The 6,850-nt window shown below is 36.6% G+C and overlaps 1 pseudogene; it reads left to right on the plus strand.

The window, feature by feature from the left end:
* Nucleotides 1–490: 490 nt before the first annotated feature.
* Nucleotides 491–1,200, plus strand: LOC132629451 (ethylene-responsive transcription factor CRF1-like; annotated as a pseudogene).
* Nucleotides 1,201–6,850: the final 5,650 nt, after the last annotated feature.

A 6,850-nucleotide genomic window follows, 5' to 3' on the forward strand; every position in this document is an offset into this window, starting at 1 on the left:
ATAATTTCCTTTTCTGTCCGTATGATATTTGATTTTTGGAGTCAGCAGTTTGGTTTTCGTTTATTTATTTCTTTTTTATTTAAATTTCCTTCTAAAAACATCGGAAGCGATAGGTACATGAAACCTCATATTGATAAAGGTTCATTAAATAATTTTATATACTTTTCCATTTCAATTTGTTTGTCTTACTTTCCTTTTTACTCCGTTTAAAAAGAATGCATCTTTCCATTTTTTATATTCCAGTTTTCCACATGTTTAAGACCATAAGATTAAAGAGCGTTTTGGTATGATGTACATATCTTTAGTTTAAGACCACAAGATTCAAAAGCCTTATTTACTATCATAAACTCCGTGTCAAGTCAAAACCAAACAAATAAATTGAAATGGAGGGAGAAAAGAAAGAGTTCCTCATCATAAATGAAGTGTATGCATGTCTGGTCTGAGGAACTTTCATTTTCTGTTTAAAAACAAATTCTCTTTTCATGAAGCAATGGCCTCCAAGGTTGAACTTCTGGCAAATGAGGCAGTAGAAAAACCATCAGAAACAAAAAGAGTCGAAAAATCCACCAACCAAGTATGCGAAAGTTCTGTTGTCTTGCCGCGTGTTGTACGCATTTACATGGCGGACAGTGACGCCACGGACTCCTCTAGTGACGAGGATGAGAAGCTTCATAGAGAGGAGTCCAAGCGACTTAAAAAAACGTGTATAAAGGAAATCATCATTGAAAATGGAAAGACCAGGGTCATTTCAAAGAAGAAGAAAGATATAAAGCTTCTGCAACAAAATGTGAAGAAGTAAAGGGAGCTAGACAAAGAAAATGGGGCAGATGGGCAGCAGAGATTGGTGATCCAAGAAAAAAAGCTCGGGTTTCGTTGGGAATTTTTGACACTGCTACTGAAGCTGCTTTGGCTTATGACAATGCATCCATTTAAATAAGAGGGGCTAATGCAGTAACAAACATCCTCAAGCCACCACCGAAGGAAGCCAACAAAATCAAACTCAATTTCAGCGTGCCACCGCTAAGGGAGACAGAAGGTGGATCTGTAGTTTAATTAAACTTGATGGGTTCAACCTTCCGTAGTTGGATCCATTGTAACTTTGAAATTATGAGTTCAAAAGTTAATATTTGTTGAACTTTTAGTCGTTTTGACATATACATTTATGTCCCATGTGAAGAATACTAGGTTCCTTTGAACCAATTAAACAAAGGCTGCATGTTAGCATATATGTTTTAATGTATATGAAATTTGACATGTTACTGTATATGACATATGACATGTATCTGTCTTTACGCACTTGTATGAATCAAGCAAGGCTGTTGTAAGATCCTTCACGATACTGTCAAGTTCATGCAATGTAAGTACTATATGAACTGAGGAAAAAAAAATTACTAGGCACAGTTACTTGCTTTTATTCTTCTAAATAAATATCCTCTCTTTAAACAGTCATGATTTATGGCTCTTCACACAAGTTTGGTTGATCATCCACTTTTATAGCCCTGTCTTACTGGAGAGGACAAGTGACAACTGCTTTTTGCAAGAAGTTAGTGTTTGTCCTTCTGAGAATAGTTATTGATCGACTCTAAGAGAACAACTAAACAAACATAGATGTGTGCTTGAGAAAACCACTTGAAAGACTAGGTTTTTGGTGGAGAAATGGTGTTCTTTTTTGTGTGTACTAATTTTATGCGATATCCAATTCATTATATAATACTTAACTGAGATGAACTTAATTGGAGTAACATGGATAGTATGATTCATATAGTTGATTCCAAACTTGCTTGGATTGATGTGTGGTTGTTGTTTTTGTTGTATTCCTGGTTAAGATTTACAGCAACAACATCTCAAGAATTCTCCTTTAGCTAAATAAACCTTGGTTTAAAAGAACAAGTTTAGACAGTTTATTTCTAGTTTAATAGAATTTTACAACAGAACTGAAGCAAATTATTTACATGGAGCTAGCTCCCTGCTCCCTTAAGATAAGTCAAGGAACATAACTGTAAAATCTGATCAAAGCTACCTATTACATTGTTTATACTAGATATGGAGTGTTACCCAATTTCTTCATCAACATGAATTAGTTGCATATTCAGGTTAATTTTGTACAATTCTCACAGAATGTAAAAGAAGAAAAGCCTTGAAAATCTTACATTAAATGGATTAAGATTATACATTTGGACTCAAATTTATAAGACTGACCTGTCATTCGATTATATTTGAATATATACATTTCAAAATTAGCTGAATTTAAGTGACAGTAAGAAATAGAATCTGATGGGACTATCGCTGGAGACCTGGAACATTGTATAATAACTATGCCTCAGTCCCAAACAGGGCTGTGTGACAACTGACGCCCCTGATGAGGGCCGGTCAAGGTAAAGGATTAGTAAGCTTCCACACTATCTAAGACAAGCACAAGTTCACATGGAACACGTTATTGAGCTCGATTGAGTAGCCCAAGAAACAAATTCGTGAGGTCTGATAGTCAAAGCAGACAATACATGCTATAAACTTGAACTGTGATTCGCTCGCTTTTCTTTCAATTGTCTCAAACCTCTGTCATTCACTTGCCCCATTTTCGCTGTCTAACCACTTTATCACATTTCCTTGCAGTAGTTTAAATACAAAAGCGTTGATTCCAATAATCACATATCGTATCTATTGGTACATATAATAACACGTATTTATCCGTACATATCTGTCATTATTCGACTCTGAACTATATATACTTTATCTTTAAAAACATACATTTATGTTAAGTTCTGCATCAACCTCACAAAACAACTCGCTTAAAATCCTAGATTCACTTATGTCCGGCTCTCCTCTAAGGTTTTAAATAGAAAAATTCCATACATGGAAGAAGTCATAAATCCATCAAAGAATTTTACATACCTAATGCAGTAGAATCTAGACATATAAGCACGAAATGTGTGCACATTTGTATCTACAAACACACAAAAATTCACTTGTCACAAACAGATCATATCACAAACGTAATTGGAGAAACAAAAAAGGACTGAGAATTGAACACAGGTTATCGAGAAAATTAAGAAAATGCAAGTCAGCTGCAACATGAAAGATTTTAATATGTTCAGTTGTGTGAGGCTCCTTTTGAGACAATTCTCGATTTATTAATTCAACTGAAGGAAATACATTGAATGGAAATTGCGAAATGGAATTAAACAACTGCGCTAACAAGCTGACATGGATGATAATCGAAACCTTCAATTGGAAGAGAGGTTTCGTAAGAGGCAGAAGAGAAGATTAGAAAGAAGAGAAAGAGAAGAGGAGCTGAGAGAGAATTGAAGATGTGAGAAGAATACTTAATTGATCGATACGGTGCAATCACAACCCTTCAGCTTCATTTACTCAGATTTAATCTCGTGCGTCCACGTATTATAATTCTATTTGTCCTCTCTTTATTCTTCACTCAACTCATTTATTCAGATCATTAAAATGTGGGTCTCCTTTCTTGTCTCACAAAAGAAAGAAAAAATCAGTTGTGAAACACATATAGCAAAACTTTTGCGGATGGTAAATTTATTTGATTTCGCATAGTTTAGGGGCATAATTTGACCCTTTGCCCTTACTTTTATATAAGTATCCATCACTAATATGGTTAGGACTAATAAAGGAAAATTTGGTAGAAGTAAATAAATTACTCTCTGTAAATTAGCACCCGAATTAGATTTCTTTCCTATTCTCAGTTACGCCTATTCCTAACTCCACTCAACAAATGAAGAGATGTTGTCCACCCGAGATGTCGCTGAAACTTTGAGTAAAGTTCACGGGACATTGATGCCTTATCCCTTAAAAAAATCATGCAAAGGTTAGAGGTGAAAAATGCAAAGAACCAGTTAAATGTCATATAGGAACATAGGCAGGTTTTCTAATCATTTTAACTTTATTAATTTATTGCCAAAATAAAACATAAGCAGGCTGAATTAAATACCTCGTGATCCAAGGTATTAAATGCATGACTTTATTTTCAAATTAATGAATTTAATTTAACCCATATTCATCACATCAAAATATATGCAAATTAATGAGTTTAATTGCTTAAAAGCATTACCGAACCCCTATTTACAAACTTGAATGAAAATGATTGTATAAGAATAGAGATGGATAAAGATAGAAGTTTGATTTATTTGTCCACAATAGTCCGGCAAACATGTCACGACTCAGCTAGGGGCCGCGACGGGTACCCGGGGCTAACCGCCGAGCACCGCTCGCTCTATTACTCATCTTACTCGATTAATGCCCTTTTATCATGTTTATACTTAAAACATAGGAAAATCATAGTTTACATGAAAACATAAATACTTTTATATCAATGTAGAGATCTTTAGTGTATCAAAATAATAAGTGCACATGTACATGAAAGATGTGAGACCATACTACCCACACTGCGCATCTACGAGCCTCTGCTGACATATTATACCATGGACGGAACAAGACTCCGCCATGCCCAAAATATATATACATATATACCAAAAGAGAAATCATAAGCACCTCTGAACAAAGGAGTTCTCTCAACAGCTGACAGCTCTTAAGTATCTGGATCAAGCTCGCCTCCCTGTCTACCTGTGGCATGAACACAGCGTCCAAAGAGAAGGACTTCAGTATGAATATTGTACTGAGTATGAGAGGCATAAACAATGAAGAAGAGCAAAAATAGTATAGTGAGAGCATCAATAAGAACATCTGAATCTGAATAATAACCATAAGGGGAAGTAATGCATGCTATCTTACTCATACTTATCATAATATCATAAATGCATGACATGCAAGCTGCCCGTCCATGTCAGAACGGTGTGATAATCAATAATCTGAGCCCGCGTCCAGGCCTCCCGCGTCCGGGGTACCATCTCATGCTGCCCACTAGTGGTGTCTGCTCATGCCCAAAAGGGTCATGGTGTGTCCGTATAGCCGCCCGCCAAAGCGGTGTCTGCCCGGCCAACTAGGCCTGGTGTGAATGCAATCATGACATGCTCATTGTAAAAATACTTATAACAATATGTTTATCAAAATATAGTTGTTATTATACATGCATAAAGACTCTAGATCAGCTGTATTCCATCGAGGTGACGTAGGTCGTGTACCCTCGATTCTATTATGGACATACATGAATATTCTGCCCCACCTTCAAGGGATCAATGTATAAGGTGAGTGTATACAAGGAACAATATCATTCACGTCATAGGAATGTCATATCATATCTCTTGACTCATATAGCTATTTATAATCTTAAGCTCTTGGCTTTCCGGGCATAGGAGAATCATGGAAAGAGAGGAAATCATGTCATGGGATTCATGACATAGAAAGAAAGGGTCTAGCCTCACATACCTTGATCGCATTTCTAAGTTTTCGTTCACTTGTCTTCCCTCGATGTCACGTCGTCACCTTTACGAGAGAGTTTGGGCTCATATTAGTTAATGGATTACGAAAACGCATCATTATTCCTAAGGAAAACTAGGCGGCATTTCCCTTGTTTCTACTACCTTTCCCCCGTTATATTGCAACTCCCAAACATTTACAACAATACTCATAATATGGAAATCAACAATCGTTTTTTATGCACATTGGACAAAATCCACCATTTTCCTCCAATTTCTCCACATTTATGGTTATAGCCCGTTATCGCGTTTTTTCGTATATAATACTTACTTCAGGGTCTAAACATCATTTTCAACATATTCATAATCATAGCACATCAACATTCATGATCCCATTCAATTACTATTCAATTGTGACACTATTCACCTATGTAAGACTCATTTTCTATGTTCTTTTACACCTCAAGTATCTAAGCCTTCCAATGCCTTGAATCACATGGTGCAGTCATGAAACATACCTTAGATGATAGTTGGACAAGCCTTGAGTGAGAATACCTTTCTAGCACCAAAACCCTAATTCACCCCTCTAGGAATTTCTTGAAGAAAATGACCTCCAACTAGGTTTCATACACTTGGTTGCTTAGATTTGGTGTTAATGATCTTAGTTTCCCCTTGATTCTCTTGGATTCTTGTAGATGAAGTATTTGGAATGTTCTAGAGGTCTCTTGAGGTGTATGGATGAAAAATGAAGTGAAATGAGGCTTAAGTCCCTTTTAATGATCACAAAATCTGATGTTTAATAAACCTTCGTCGGGATGAACAGTGGTCGTAAACCACAGTTTACAGACCGTAAATTAGTTTATGGACCGTATTGTGTGGTCGTATTTAAGCATGTTCAAAACAGAAGTGTTGGCTGATGTTCATGGTAGTTTACGATCGAGGTTTACGGTCCGTAAACCAGTTTACGGGCCATATTCCAAGTCATATTTAGCCATTTCAACACTTACCAGAAAGTTGAGATTTTTGGCAAGGTGGAGGACGATGGCAGTATACGGTCCGTAAATCACTTTACGGGTCGTATACTGATTTACGACCACTGGCTGTGCTGAAATTCTACAACCTTATTATTTCCAAAAATTCATGAATCATCACCCCTTACTTAGTAAAACAACACACACTCATACCCTTCGTTGGTCTATTCCTTGTACATGTACAGGAACGTTTCCGAGGTGTAACATTCTTCCCCCCTTTTGGAGCATTCGTCCTCGAATGTTAAAATACTCGGGAATCCTGGAAATATTTCGCCAGATTTTCCTTTATACATTGGACACTGCCTACCTGCCACAACAACCCATAATATTTTCGCCTCACGGGGCTACATCACAATAGCAATTTCTCTATGGCCACACACGACCAAATCATAAAGACAAAGTATACATACCTTATAACCTCGGCGTCTCATCCTGAACTTCTTCCGGAGATTGGAATAAATGCGGGTATTTGGATTTCATATT

This window comes from Lycium barbarum, chromosome 2, assembly GCF_019175385.1.
Source record: "Lycium barbarum isolate Lr01 chromosome 2, ASM1917538v2, whole genome shotgun sequence".
Classification (NCBI taxonomy): domain Eukaryota; kingdom Viridiplantae; phylum Streptophyta; class Magnoliopsida; order Solanales; family Solanaceae; genus Lycium; species Lycium barbarum.